We start from the raw sequence: 14,450 nt of genomic DNA, 5'->3' as shown, positions 1-14,450 counted from the left end.
CCTGTAGGGATTTCTCTTCATCCGATATCGTCCTTAGATAGGTTGTATTCCACATAGAGAACCTTCCCACGAGGGACAACTTCGTAAGTACACATCGAACGACCTCTCGATGGCCATGAGACTTGGTGACTGTCTTGAACGGTCATCAGCTGTTACTTTCCACGTACCCCTTAATCTAAGGGATGCCCATCAACGTGTCATAATATCGAGCTCGCACGTATGTCGTTAGGGTCTAATGTCATCCCTAAATCCTCATAAGATATCCTTAGGATTATATATGTTGCACGTTTGCATTACATGTAAGGAGTCACCATGTACAAGTCCTTTGCATACGCGTGCATTCACATTTTCATGCATTCATACATTTGCATTTACATTAGCATTTCTATCTTCGCCCGCATCCATACTTACCATGCTAGCCGGTTTCCCGAAACTCTCAGAGAAATAAATAGGAGTATAAACTATGGAGAAAGGAAGATAAATTAGTTATGAGCTCAGTCATACAAATGAAAAAGGAATGCCTTTCACCATGCCTTCCGCATGTCCATGCCTTTTCGCAGCAAGATTATGCCAAGATTATCGTCGAGCAAGGATCAGTTCAACAAAGAAGTTCCCTCATAGATACACTTAAGGGATATCTAGTTATAAAGGGGTTCATCTACGAACATAGCAAAGTTTACAAGGACGCTCTACGATAGCCTGGGGGTAAGGGTCAGTCCGGCTGGGGCAATACCCTAAACGAAGATGCATAACTACGATGAAGGGAAAGTGACATATGTTAACTCCGCACCAAGGGGCAAAAGGGCCATAGATTTCTCTACCAATCTACAAACTCTGGACGTTGCAAATAGTGTGATACTATCCTTTAGAAAAAGCAAAAGAGGTTCAGTCAAAGGAAACTCATGAAGTTCCGATACGACGAAAACCCACCACTAACAAATTTATTCCCGACAGATTCGACATGCCCAAGGAGAATTCGAGATTACCCTTCACTTCTACAAGTCAACGAACTAAGGAGTAAAACAAAGTCGACGGATTCACAAAGGAGATTGCCCTTAGGATTAATAGGTTTATATTTCAAGTTGTATTTCCTACGATCACAAAATTCCATTTGATGTAAAACGTTGTACCTTTTGAATAGTAATTCAATAAAATAATCATGCATGTTTTGAAATCAATTCTTTCGCTCCGCTCTTGCATTACTACGACTTTCCATTTCAAATTATCTTTCAAATTATCACTCCCAATCAATAACAAACTGGAGGGAGAATGACGAATACAAATAACTAAGTCCAGCTAAATATATGCTTTCAAGGTAAGACCGAACCGACGATGTACAGGCATGTTTCAAATCCCTAAACAGTGGAGGTATAAGGATGTTAATCCCTCGTCACCCCCTCGAGCCAGGAGTTGGAGTTTGTTTCTACTTTTCAAAAAAACCCTTGATTTCAACCAGGGGCATGGTAGATTTCAATTAATTCAATGATGTATTTTGGTTGTCAAGAGAATCAATCAATCAAGCAAAAGTTAAAGCATAAGGATCGAGCAAAGCAAAGGTTCAAGCATGCCTTCTTCCTCGCGTTCATCCAAGATTGAGGAAGCAATGGAGATAACATTTGCAACAATCTTCTTCCTCAATATATCATCCAAGATCCAGGAAGTTATCAAAGTCGAAGCTTACAAATCAAAGTCAAATATGGTAGTCACAATATTCAATTTTCAACATCCAAGGATCAAATATCAAAAAGAGCATCCAAAAGAAAAAAAACGCCCGCTAAGTTAAAATGGAAAATTTCACGAAAGAAAACAAAAATGACTTAGGCAAAAGTTAGGGCATCCCGATGGATCGAATTCAAGGGAATTGGTTCATGCAAAAATAAGGGATAAAAACAATACAAAGGCGAAAAACCAAGGATAATCTTGTGACTGCTAAATCACCGAAGCTTCTCATCAATGCTTGGATCTCTGCACATTTTTCATTAATTCTTGGATCCCTACTAAGACTTTTGCTCAACATCAGAACTAAAACAATTCTCTTACAAACAAAGCACGTTCATTGGATTAAGCGAATGTTTAGGACTTGGAGAACATCAAGGAGAAATGGGTGGGTTAAATAAATTTTGAGCCTTATATCCATTGTTTCTTAAAACATGAACCAGGCCAAGTTACAGCATTCAAAAGTCCTAATTGAGGCAAGGTTAACTATGAAAGCATATTAAGCAGGATTTTGTTATACTGACTCCTAGGTTTGTTAAAACTATTTCTAACCACTGAGCTCCTTCAAGCATTCATTTCTAATCACCCACTCCTTCGATTTCAAAACTTGCCTTTGCATCACATTAGAGTTACTTCTCAAAGGGTACAACGCCATCTACGAATATGCACTTAGCGCAAAGGCGATCATTTCTGATAAAGGCTCTTGCATGGGGAAACCACGTCCAGAGGGTTTTCCTAAACAGGGGCAAAACCTCGATGATTATAGGGGCATACAATCAAGGATCCTATTAACTAGGGGAATTCATCCTAAGGTCCAGTCGACCTGGGTCACATCTCGAAGCAATTTCAATCAGGGGCACGCCAAACATGGGACGAATTCAAACTCAAAAGGATAGAACACCATGGATAATCCTCCATATTTGGGAAGTCAAGGGGCACACCCTTAAATCTAAACGTCAAAGCATATGACAAGGTTATTTCTTGGGGCACTTCCCTCATAAGCATCTTTCCCTACGAAAATATTGGGGCAATGGATATCAAATACATAAGACACACAACAAAAGGAAAAGGCGTCTTCATACTTTACGACCTCGAATCAATCTTTTTCCTAACTACGATATTCAAAGATTAAAAAAATAGTTATTGGGAAATCGCACTAGCATCCCACAACCTTACAACATTAAGCGAACTATATACGCTTTTAGTTATCATGCAAATACATAAATCATGCATTACATACATTGGTTGATGCATTACACCATACCTTTTTAGGTAGTCCTTTTTAGATATCTTTCAGCTTTTCCAGGCAGTCTTCTTTAAAACATTCCTTATCCTTTTCTCAGAACCTTTTCAGGTAGTCTTCTTCAAGACATTCTTTTTTCTAAGAACCTTCTAGGTAGTCTTCTTTAAGACAATCATCGGCATTTCCAAGAACCTTTTTAGGTAGCCTTCTTCAGGACATTCTTTTCTAAGTACCTTTTCAGGTAGTCTTCTTCAAGACATTCTTTTCCCAAGTACCTTTTCAGGTGGTTTTCTTCAAGACATTCTTTTTCTAAGTACCTTTCCAGGTAGGCTTCTTTAAGACAATTTGTCATCCTTTCCAGGAACCTCTTTAGGTAGTCTTCTTTAAGACATTCTATGAACCTTTTTAGGTGGCTTTTTCTAAGACATCCATTATCCTTTCCAAGAACCTTTTTAGGTAACCTTTTTAAGACATTTTTCAGCCTTTTCAGGTAGTCTTCTTTAAGACAAATTGCGTCCTTTGCTAAGAACTTTTTCAGGTAGTCTTCTTTAGGACAGATGTTCATATCCATTCCAGAAACCTTTTCAGGTAGTCTCATAGAAGACATTAATTCGTTCCACTCATTACATCAACCAACATATGCATGAGCATAAGCATTATCCCGTACATCAAAACATCCAATTCAAAACTCTGGTGCTAAGCTACATTGTCCACCTGCTTCCCGGTAACCTTACCGATGCCAGTAACCTTACTATTGGCTTTTTTCCAATCACCTGATTGATGTATCCCGGTAACCTTACCGATGATAGCAACCCTTGTTGTTCATTTCACTCATAAACATATACATACGCATTAGCATATACATATCATCTAGTGCATTTAGATACTACAAAAATCCAGTCTTCCGACCCTCGAGTGTGTTTTTCGACCCGCGAGTCGTAAAACAGTGGACGTGCTATTTTCTCCGACCCGCGAGTCGTAAAACGTTTGACATACTATATTTTCCGACCCTCGAGTCGTGAGTCTCCAAGAGAGTGAATCTTTTTCATACAGGCAAACAATCTTCTATGCAGGTAAATTTGTTTGAACCGGGGCAAGTGGATCCCATTGGTGCAGGTGAGCTTGTTAGAGCTATAGCAAGTGATCCTTTTGGGGATTAATCAAAACTACGATAGTAAGCAGGTATGGCTAACTGCGACGACTTACTAGAACTATAGTAAGTGGGTCATACCATCTACGATAAGCTTACTCCAACTAAGATAGCAAGTAGGTATGGCTAACTGCGACGACTTACTGGAGCTATAGTAAGTGGGCCACACCATCTGCCATAAACTTGCTGAAACTACGATAGTAAGCAGGTATGGCTAACTGCGACGACTTACTAGAACTATAGTAAGTGGGTCATACCATCTACGATAAGCTTACTCCAACTACGATAGCAAGTAGGTATGGCTAACTGCGACGAATTACTGGAGCTATAGTAAGTGGGCCACACCATCTGCGATAAACTTGCTGAAACTACGATAGTAAGCAGGTATGGCTAACTGCCACGACTTACTAGAACTATAGTAAGTGGGTCATACCATCTACGATAAGCATACTCCAACTACGATAGCAAGGAGGTATGGCTAACTGCGACGACTTACTAGAGCTATAGTAAGTGGGTCATACCATCTACGAGAAACTTACTGAAACTACGATAGTAAGTAGGTACGGCTAACCGCGACGACTTACTAGAACTATAGTAAGTGGGCCCTACCATCTACGATAAGCTTACTCAAACTACAATAGGGAGTGGGTATACCAACCGCGATGACTTACTAGGACTATAGTAAGTGGGTTACCTACAAACTGCAAAAGCTTGCTAGCGCTATAGCAAGCTGACTATGTTCTACACAGCAAACGGCGAACCCTCACCATTGTTAGCTACGTTCATACATCACGCTAATCCCTCGACAGTAATCTTCATCTACAACAAACAAAGGTTTTATTTTTCTTTTCCAAAGTTACTAACTTCAACTAACATAACTAACAATCATGCATCTTTCAATTAACATACCTCATTCATACATAACGCATATACATACATCGCTCTCATTTATTTTGAGAAGCTCACTGCATCATACATCGCATGCATCATAACATTGCATAAAATTCAAGTTTCCTTTTAGGTCGTGCTACAACCAAAACACAGTGGTCCCTTTCGAAAGCATCTGCTTCACATCCAAGAAAAAGAGGGGTATTTACCCTGGATGGCATCTCTAAGCCCATCTCCCGCAGGACATCTTTTCCAACACAAGCAAATTTCAGGGCATTCTCAGTGTTCAATCATCTTTTACCTTTAGATCACGATAGGAAGACGTGCCTATCTGACTCTTCAGGTTTAAGAAGATTGAACAGGGGCAGCTGTCATACCCCAAAATTTGCCCTCTTATATTTAATCAAAGGCTCCCCTATGCATCTTCAATGGCTCAAGTTTCAAAGGCTTATTCAGGTCACTCTCTCCTAATCAAAGATCTCCAAAACTAAGGTTTCCATTTTATCAAAGGATTGTGAATATTTAAGGCCTCAAATGGATCTCAGGGTGTCTCACATATATCAAAGTATCTCCATGTCAATTATCAAACTTCAATCCCAAGGCTTTCCCATTCAAAGGCTCAGATGATCAATAATCGATTGTGTTGACCTACAAGTCAACTATAGTCAAAGTACAGTCAAACTTCAAGATTTTTGGTCAACATCAAGTACGTGAGGTTATATCCATCATTTGATCAAAGGTTGATAATGATCTATCAATAGAAACTCAGAAATGAACAAATGCAAAAAGGTTCAAATTAGGGTTTCTTTAGGAGAAAGTCAACTCAACTTTGACTGGTCATAACTTTCACATGGAGCATCAAAAATTTCCCAACCAAAGCCTATTTTGAAGGAAATTTGATTCTCTACAACTTTGTCTCTCACAAGCCAAGGCCAGAAATGCATCATTTGAGAGATATGGTAAAAGAGATTACAGGTCCTCCAAAAGGTCAATAAAAAACACCTTCTAGGTCAAAGCTCATAACTCGAGCATGGAAGCTTCAATTGAAACAAAACCAAAAGGGTCATTTAGAGGACTCTTTAAGCTTTCCAAAAAGTCCTAGAAAACTTCCATAGCTTAAAAAATGAGAGAGATGTGCTTGGTACAAGTTGGTCGATTTTGAGAAAGGCATGAAACCCTACTTTGCTCATTTCATATTTTTTAGCATTGGGCCTTAAGATTTGGACCTTCCACGTGATTTTGAGCTTAAAGTGAGGCCCATTGGTCATATAAAAATTACGTCATGATTTTTATTTGATTTTTATTCATTTAAACTTGGATTAAATCAAATCAAATCAAATTTTATTGAGATAATTTTTTATGAATTAATTCCCCAAATACCTGATCCAATAAAATCTCATCCAATGGTTAAGTTTAAAAGAAAAATATGTAAGAAATAGAATTGGTCCAAGAATAGAAGAATTTGGAGAGATTTCCATGCAAAATCTTTTTTAATCTCCACATCATCAATCAATCTTTTTCTCCTAAAAGATCAACCCTAATTCCATTGATATAAATACTCTTTTCATTCAATGAGTAAGGGGGGACGAAAATCTGGTCCTAAAACCCTATTCTAAGTTTCCAAAAAAATCAAAGAAACTAGGGCAAGAAAGAATTTTGGTGGCAGCCCCTCTCAAGTATTTCCAAGTCTTTCATCGTGTTCTTGAGGCATTATTTAGTAGTACCAGATCCCAAGCGACGTCTAAGTGCTCCTGGAACACCCTCATGCGTGAACTCTATTTTCATATGTTTGTTTGAATTCGAATTGTTAATTATGTTGTGTTTTAATGCAAACTAACATCACTAATACGTTCTTGAGGTTACACGAGACAGGTTAGGATCACCGTTTGGGAGTTATCATGGCCAAACCGTGTGTTGCCATTGTTAGGGCTCAAAGGAACTTGCTTTCGGTTTCATGGATACATGCCGCTACAGTCCAAATCGTCACCACCATTGAATTCGCCATGCCCAAATTAGGGGATCTGGGCACTTCTTCCTTATTGTTAATGTGAATTTTGTGACTTTGATCTTTCCAGAATTGGCTACGGAGAGAATGTTTCAGAAATCGTAGCAAAGCTAAAGCTATTCCGTAGTGAAAAGTGGGTGGAAAAGAGGAAGAAGAAGGTGAACAGGGATGAGGACCATTTGACTGTACGTGGCAAGATGTGTATGGATGGTCAATGACGTCAGTTTCTCTCTCTCGCTCTGACTGGTTGGCTATGGCGCGCGTGGGGTCCAGCCTTGACTATGTTTGAATGATCATTTAGTCATATCATTTAATATTTGTTGTTTTTGTGGGTGTTTCTAACGACTAATAAGCTTCAGCACATCTGGCAAAAGAATATTGTGTGCATCATAGAGAACCTGGGATCGATACCCAGGTGAGACATTTATTTTTTAAAACAAGCTTGGTTCTCAGATCCAGTATACATGGCGCTGTGCACTCCACCGTATACCCTTCAATCACCACCTTTGGATGATCTCAAAACTGGATCCAATGCATCCAGAACTGATGGCACACGATAGACACTCATAGAGTCTTCACACAGGATAACACGCCCAGGTTTTACTTTTCTTTAATTATCTTTATATTATTTATATAATTGTATAGTTATTCTTAACTATTTTATATGCATACAATATAATTTTAAAATAAAATTATGAGTAAAATTAAAATAGGACTAGGCTTATAATTAACATTAGGACATTTTTCCGATTATTCGGTTTAATTATTTTAATTAAATTTAATTATAAAAAATCACTAAAACCCTAGAAAGGTTATCATGTATTAGGGTTTGCCGCACCCCATTGGCCAGGGGCCAAAGTATTAGGATTAGGGTTTTCTAACTGACTTAGGTTTTAGCCAAACAATAATAGAATTTAATTTATTATTAGCTTCGACTAAATCAATTGATCGTGGTGGGTAATAATCAATTAATTGTTTAATTCATTAAATTCAAATCAAATATAAATTAAAATAACATTTATTCTGCTAAATGCTTTTAACCAAAGCTATTGGTTACGATGATTAGCATTTTCCCTTTATCAAAATTCGTTATTATTTGTAATCGAATCTATGGATTATGAGGAGTAACGATAATTAAAATACACATTTGCTATTCGTGATAATCGAATCTATCGATTATAGTGGTTAGCAATCCTCCCTTTAATCCGTTATCCATGGTAATCAAACCCATTGATTATTGCAACTAATGGTAACAAATTGAAATCAGGGTTGTACACCCAAATCCTAAAACACTTCAAATCAAACTACGGATTTTAATCCTTATTCAAAACTACGATGGGCCGTTCAAAAAGCCTTCAAAACATCACAAATCAAATTCTAATCCTAAGGGCGTACAACCCTTCCCCGAACTACGTTGACTCAGATTCTCCATAAGGAGATACGTAGGTACTTGGTAACAAGGCGAGTCCCCTTCCCTATAAATCTCATCTTTTCCTCTGTTCATTTCCTTAGCTATTAACCTCTATATTTTAGCCATAAAACTTGACCATTAGATTCAAAGCCATAGGAAAGGGTTGAGGGTGCCTAACACCTTCCCTCGACCTGAATATAGTATCTTACCCTGATCTCTCAACTGCGCGAGGTTTCCTATTCGCCTTGGTAGAATAGGTGGCGACTCTAATCTTTAATTTTTAGGGCAGTTTGCTACAATCAGATGGATGTTAAGAGTTCCTTCTTAAATGGTTATATAGATGAGAAAGTATATGTCCACCAACCTCCTGGTTTTGAAGACTCTAAGTCTCCAGAACATGTTTTCAAATTAAAGAAATCATTATATGGCCTGAAGCAAGCTCCTAGAGCTTGGTATGAAAGATTAAGTTCTTTCCTTCTGGATAATGGTTTCAGTAGAGGACAAGTGGATACTACTCTCTTTTGTTAAACCTTTAAAAATGATATTTTAATTTGTCAAATTTATGTTGATGATATTATCTTTGGAACCTCTAATGCTACACTTGGAAAGGAGTTTGCTATGTTTATGCAGGCTGAGTTTGAAATGAGCATGATAGGAGAACTCAAGTACTTCCTTGGGATCCAGATCAATTAAACTTCTGATGGGACATATGTTCATCAAACCAAGTTTGTGAAAGAACTTCTGAAGAAGTTTAATCTTTCTGAAAGCAAAGAACCAAAAACTCCTATGCATCCAACGTGTGTTCTAGGTAAGGATGAGGTAAGTAAGAAGGTAGATCAGAAGCTCTACAGAGGTATGATTGGATCTCTTCTATATCTTACTGCTTTTAGACCTGATATTTCATTCAGTGTTTGTCTGTGTGTAAGATTCCAATCAGATCCTAGAGAATCTCACTTAACAGCTGTTAAGAGAATTCCGAGGTATCTGAAAGATACTACTAATGTTGGTTTAGTCTACAGAAGATCTGAAGAATACAACTTAGTAGGATTATGTGATGCTGATTACGCTGGAGATAGAGTTGAAAAGAAAAGTACTTCTGGAAGTTGTCAATTTCTTGGAAGTCACCTCATCTCCTGGTACAGCAAGAAGAAAGCTACCATTGCCCTCTCTACAATAGAAGCAGAACATGTTGCTACTGCTAGATGTAGTACACAGATGCTCTAGATGAAGAGTCAGCTAGAAGATTATCGGATATATGAGAGTAACATTCCTATCTTTTGTGATAATACTTCTTCTATATGTTTATCTAAGAATCCAATCTTACATTCCAAAGCTAAACATATTGAGATTAGGTTTACAAAACTTTGTTGATACAGAACATCAATGCGATGATATCTTTACAAAACCCCTTGCTGAAGATAGGTTTAAGTTCATTATGAAGAATATCAGTATGGATTGATGCCCAGAATGAGAAGATGAGAAGTTCTGATATATGGACTAGATTTGAAATGATAAGTTTTCTTTTATAAGAAGTTCTGATGGTTAGTCAGTTAGATATTCTGATTCTGTTATTACTAATGTTTCATATGTCTAAGCTGATTCAGAATCTCTTTTAAAGCAAAACAACTATCACTAGTTATTCCAGAAGATGAACACGTGTTCACTCTAAAGGGACAAGCATGCGTGCAGTTGATGAGACGCCGCCCTAGGTAACTGTGCAAATCATTTCAAATATCATGTTTTTCCCTAACGTCACTCAACATTAAATGCATTTGATTTTCTGTAATCCTGTTCATTCAGAAACATATTGCATTTCATTTCAAATCCGTGCCTATATAAACTCATCTCCATAACATTTCATCTCTTTACATTCTCTCTCTTTGTGTTCATCTCTCTCTCTTTTTTGCATAAACCCTAGTTACTAAACCCGAATCTTAGTGTGAATCCATGGCTTCATCTTCGAATATTCAACGCAAGGTTTCATCGCAACAGCAAGTTCATCAAAAGCGATCTGCATTTACTCCTTTGAAGTCGTATTCGATTCCTTTTAATGAACTGGAGGTTCTCTATGAAACTATGGTGGATTTTGAAAATCTCATGGCACATGATTTTAAAACCAAAACTGCTATGCTGATACAAGAATGGTCAAACTACTTTGAAAGGTTGATTGGACCAGTTTATATTATATTGGTTAAGGATTTCTGGACTCATGAAACAGTTACTTCAACTGCCATCATCTCCTTCGTGCTAGGGCATGAAGTTGTTGTGACTGAGAAACTAATAAGGAAACTATATGGTCTTGATGGTTTGGATGGAATCACTGGTGCTCTTCATGGAAGAACTGATTGGGAGAAAGTTGATCGAGAGTTGTTTACTTCTGGTATCGCCTCTACTTTCACTACTGCCTTAAAGCCTTCCTACAGAGTATGGGCTGAGATCATTCTGGGATCTCTCTATCACAGAAAATCATCAAGCGCTGCTACCTATGTCAATCAGGATCAGAAGTATATATTATTCTGTATTGAAAAAGGCATGAGAGTTAATCTACCACACATTCTTTTTCATCATCTGAAGACTAGTATTTAAGAATCAAGAGATGAAGAACGTCAGAAGTTTCCCAACGTCAAGAGGAATACTATCCCTCTTGGAAGGATGATTTCAGATATTATGGTTGAGAGTGGGTTGATAGATGTTCTGAGAACAGTTGGCCCATCTAAGAACTTGACTGCTATCCAAGGGGTCATTTTGAATGCTCAGACTCTAAAAAGGATGCAGCTGATTGAAGAAGTGACCACTCCTTCAACAATGTTTCGAGATATTCTGACTAGAAGAACTCCTGTTGTGGGTTTTTCTCATAGGTTCAAAGAGGAGCTAGACAAATCTGTTAAACGCTATCTGAAGTCATGCGTTAAAGCTCAAACTTCTGTTGATCCTGCTTGGATTCGAGGAAGAACTCTTCCATCTCTGGATGAGTTAAGAAAGAAGGAGAACAGAAGAAGAATGAAGAAGTAAATCAGGCAGAAGAAGAGAAGAAGGAAGTTGAGAAGAAGAGAGCAATTCCTCTAGGCAAGTTGAAGGCTGGTTATGAAAAGAAGAAGCGAAAGAGACTTGAAGCTGATTCTGAAAGATCTCACAAGAAATCTAAAGGTGTGTCTATTTCTGAACCTGGTTCTGTTCCGCTTGTTATTTCAAAACTTGTACCAACAGAAGTTCCAAAACCATCTCAACCAGAAAAACAACCAGAAAAAGCCTCCACCATATCACCTTCAACCACCAATGTTCTCACCCCTCCTCCTTCACCTAAAACCATTTTTTCTTCTGACCACCAAAATTATGAACTCATTCTTGATGTTCAACCCCTTCAAACCCTCTTTCCATCTCACACAAATATCTCCACCTCTCAACCTCCTCCTCATTCAAACTATGAACCTGTTACCTCACCTGTTCCCAATAATGCAAATGCATCAGAATCTCCAAATTCTGATTCATTACATGCTTTATTTCGTGCCTGTAACTTTACTCCCAAACCTCGTCCTAACCCTGCCTTTGTCAACCTTGAATATGAGGATGAAGCAGAGTCACTTCTTTCTCTTGATAGAGAACTTGAACCCTACTTCATTATGTATCCAGATTCCTCTTCCACCAAATTGAAAACCCCTAACCCTAAACTATTTGTTGGTGTAAGTTTTGAATTTCTGAAACAAAAGGTACAGACAGTACTAGAAGCCTTAAAGATTGCACATAATGCCAGGATGGATTATGCTGCTACAAAAGGTCTCTGGAGAGCCTTTAGAAGGGAGTTCAATTTTGATCTTCTGAAGCTTCAGAAGAAATGTGAAGCAGAAGCTCCTGGCCCTTGTGAGTTCCTAAGGGATTATGAATACTGCTATTTCTGCCCTATCAGGAATTGGAAATCGCTTGAAGAGAAGGAATTTGTTGATGAGCTTGAAGAAGTTCATCCTTTGGCTATGGTTGTGTGGAAGCCTCAACTCCATGTTCTGACTAGAGACTTTATGTTCTTATTCAACTAGTTAAGGGAGAATCCCTCTGCTAAGGCACTAGATATGGTATATCTAGAAGTTGAATACCCATCAGAACCTGCTGCTCCTACACCTCCAAAGAACTTGGCTGAAATTCTTCTGGCTTTAGAGAATTCAGATTCTGAAATCCCTTCTCCTGTTTATGCTGAAGATGCTTCTGATGCAGAAGTTGATGCTGAGAAACAAGCCATAGAGAATCATCCTGCTATGCAACCTCCTCTTAAGGAAAATCAAGCTAATTTTCTTATGGTCGATGCTGCTGTTGAGAATCCTACTGTTTTGGACAATAGCTTTGACGCTTCTTCTGCTGGACCTTCTGTTCTGATGAACACCATGAAGGCTCTTCAACAGAATCAAGCTGATCTTGCTTCTCGTCTGGACAAGCATGAGGATACTCACCATGAGTTCAGATCTTTTATGAAGACGCAGACTGAAAGCACTACTGAGATTCAAAACCTTCTGGCCAAGATAGTTTCTAAACTAGGCTAGTCGTAATGTGTCTTGGTCTTAGCTGTTTTCTTATTTCTTGCATCTGTTTCCTGCATCAGCTTCTATCCCTCCTGTATTCTTCTGATATATTTTGTTAATCAATGAAATATTATCTTCTTCACTTTATGTTGTTTTATCATCTGAATCTTTTTAATGCTTTTTGATGTTATGACAAAAATGGGGAGAAACATGATAATTGATGTGATTTATTATATCAGTTGCTGGGATTAAGTCTCAACATTCCTAACATTATTTGCAAGTTCTATGTCTTTGAGATTTTCTGCAGGATTGAAGATATTCTGAAAAAGCTCAACATGAGAAGGAAATATATGAGGAAAGGAAATTCTATAAAGAAGCATGCTCTTGGAAAATTGAAGCAAGCTTAGTGCTGTGAAGCTTCAAGATCAGAAGCAAGAAGAAGAATGTTCTGACAGTCATTTGTAGAATGCTCTGATGTTCTTGGTTGAGAATATGCTCTGATACATTTTCTTCATCTTATATGCTCTGATAAATGCTAATCATTAAGAATGCTCTGATACATGATAGTTATCAAGAATGCTCTGACACATTCACGTTATACTCTGATACATTCATGTTCTGATATCTTTTTGTCTAGTATGTTCTGAAACATTTCAGGATGTAAAGATGTTTTGATGATGCTCTGATACATTCAAGAATGTTCTGATTCAATCAAGCATGCTATGACAACTAAGAAGAAATTCAAAGCTCTGCAGCTGTCTTATGGAGGCAAGAAGCAGAAGCTCTGAATTTTCTGAAGTTCTAGGCGAAGTGAAAGTCTCTGCTGAAATGAAAAATACTCAGGGAAGTCTTTTATTTGTAAATTCTTCTAGTATTTATTTCAGGGGGAGATTGTTAATCTCAGGGGGAGACATATTCACACACTCTAATTATATGCTTATGCTATATCTATGAAATTGTCTTTTGTCATCTGATAATCTGATTGCAAATTCATATCAATTATATATGTTTTTGTCATCATAAAAAGGGGGAGATTGTTAGAACAAGAATTTTTCTGATCAATATTCTTGTTTTGATGATAACAATGTATATGAATTTTGTATAAGACAATGTGGTACTCTAATCCTATGCATTTTCCATTTCAGGAAATATATAAGGAGTATGCACAATTCAGCGCTTAGAAGCACTGTCTCAGAAGGTTCAAGATTGCAACATCAGAACATGCTCTCGCAAGGCATCAGAAGATGGTCAAGCAGAATCAGAACATGGTCTATGAAGCATCAGAAGAACTTGAGATCAAAAGCAGAAGCACTGAAGTTTTTATGGTATCCCGCTAAAAGCACTTCAAAGTCAGAAGACAAGAAGATGCTCTGCACCAAACTGTAACTCTGATTCTGATCATTCAAACGTTGTATTCACAAAATATAAGATCAGAAATTAGTACTAGATGATAGGCTACGAAGTCTAATCTCTGACTGACCAAAGGAACGTTAGAAGCTACAAAAGGCAAAGTCAGTAAAAGCAGAGAA

Source organism: Vicia villosa, linkage group LG5 (assembly GCF_029867415.1).
Source record: "Vicia villosa cultivar HV-30 ecotype Madison, WI linkage group LG5, Vvil1.0, whole genome shotgun sequence".
Classification (NCBI taxonomy): Eukaryota; Viridiplantae; Streptophyta; class Magnoliopsida; order Fabales; family Fabaceae; genus Vicia; species Vicia villosa.
Note: the sequence above shows the minus strand (reverse complement) of the source record.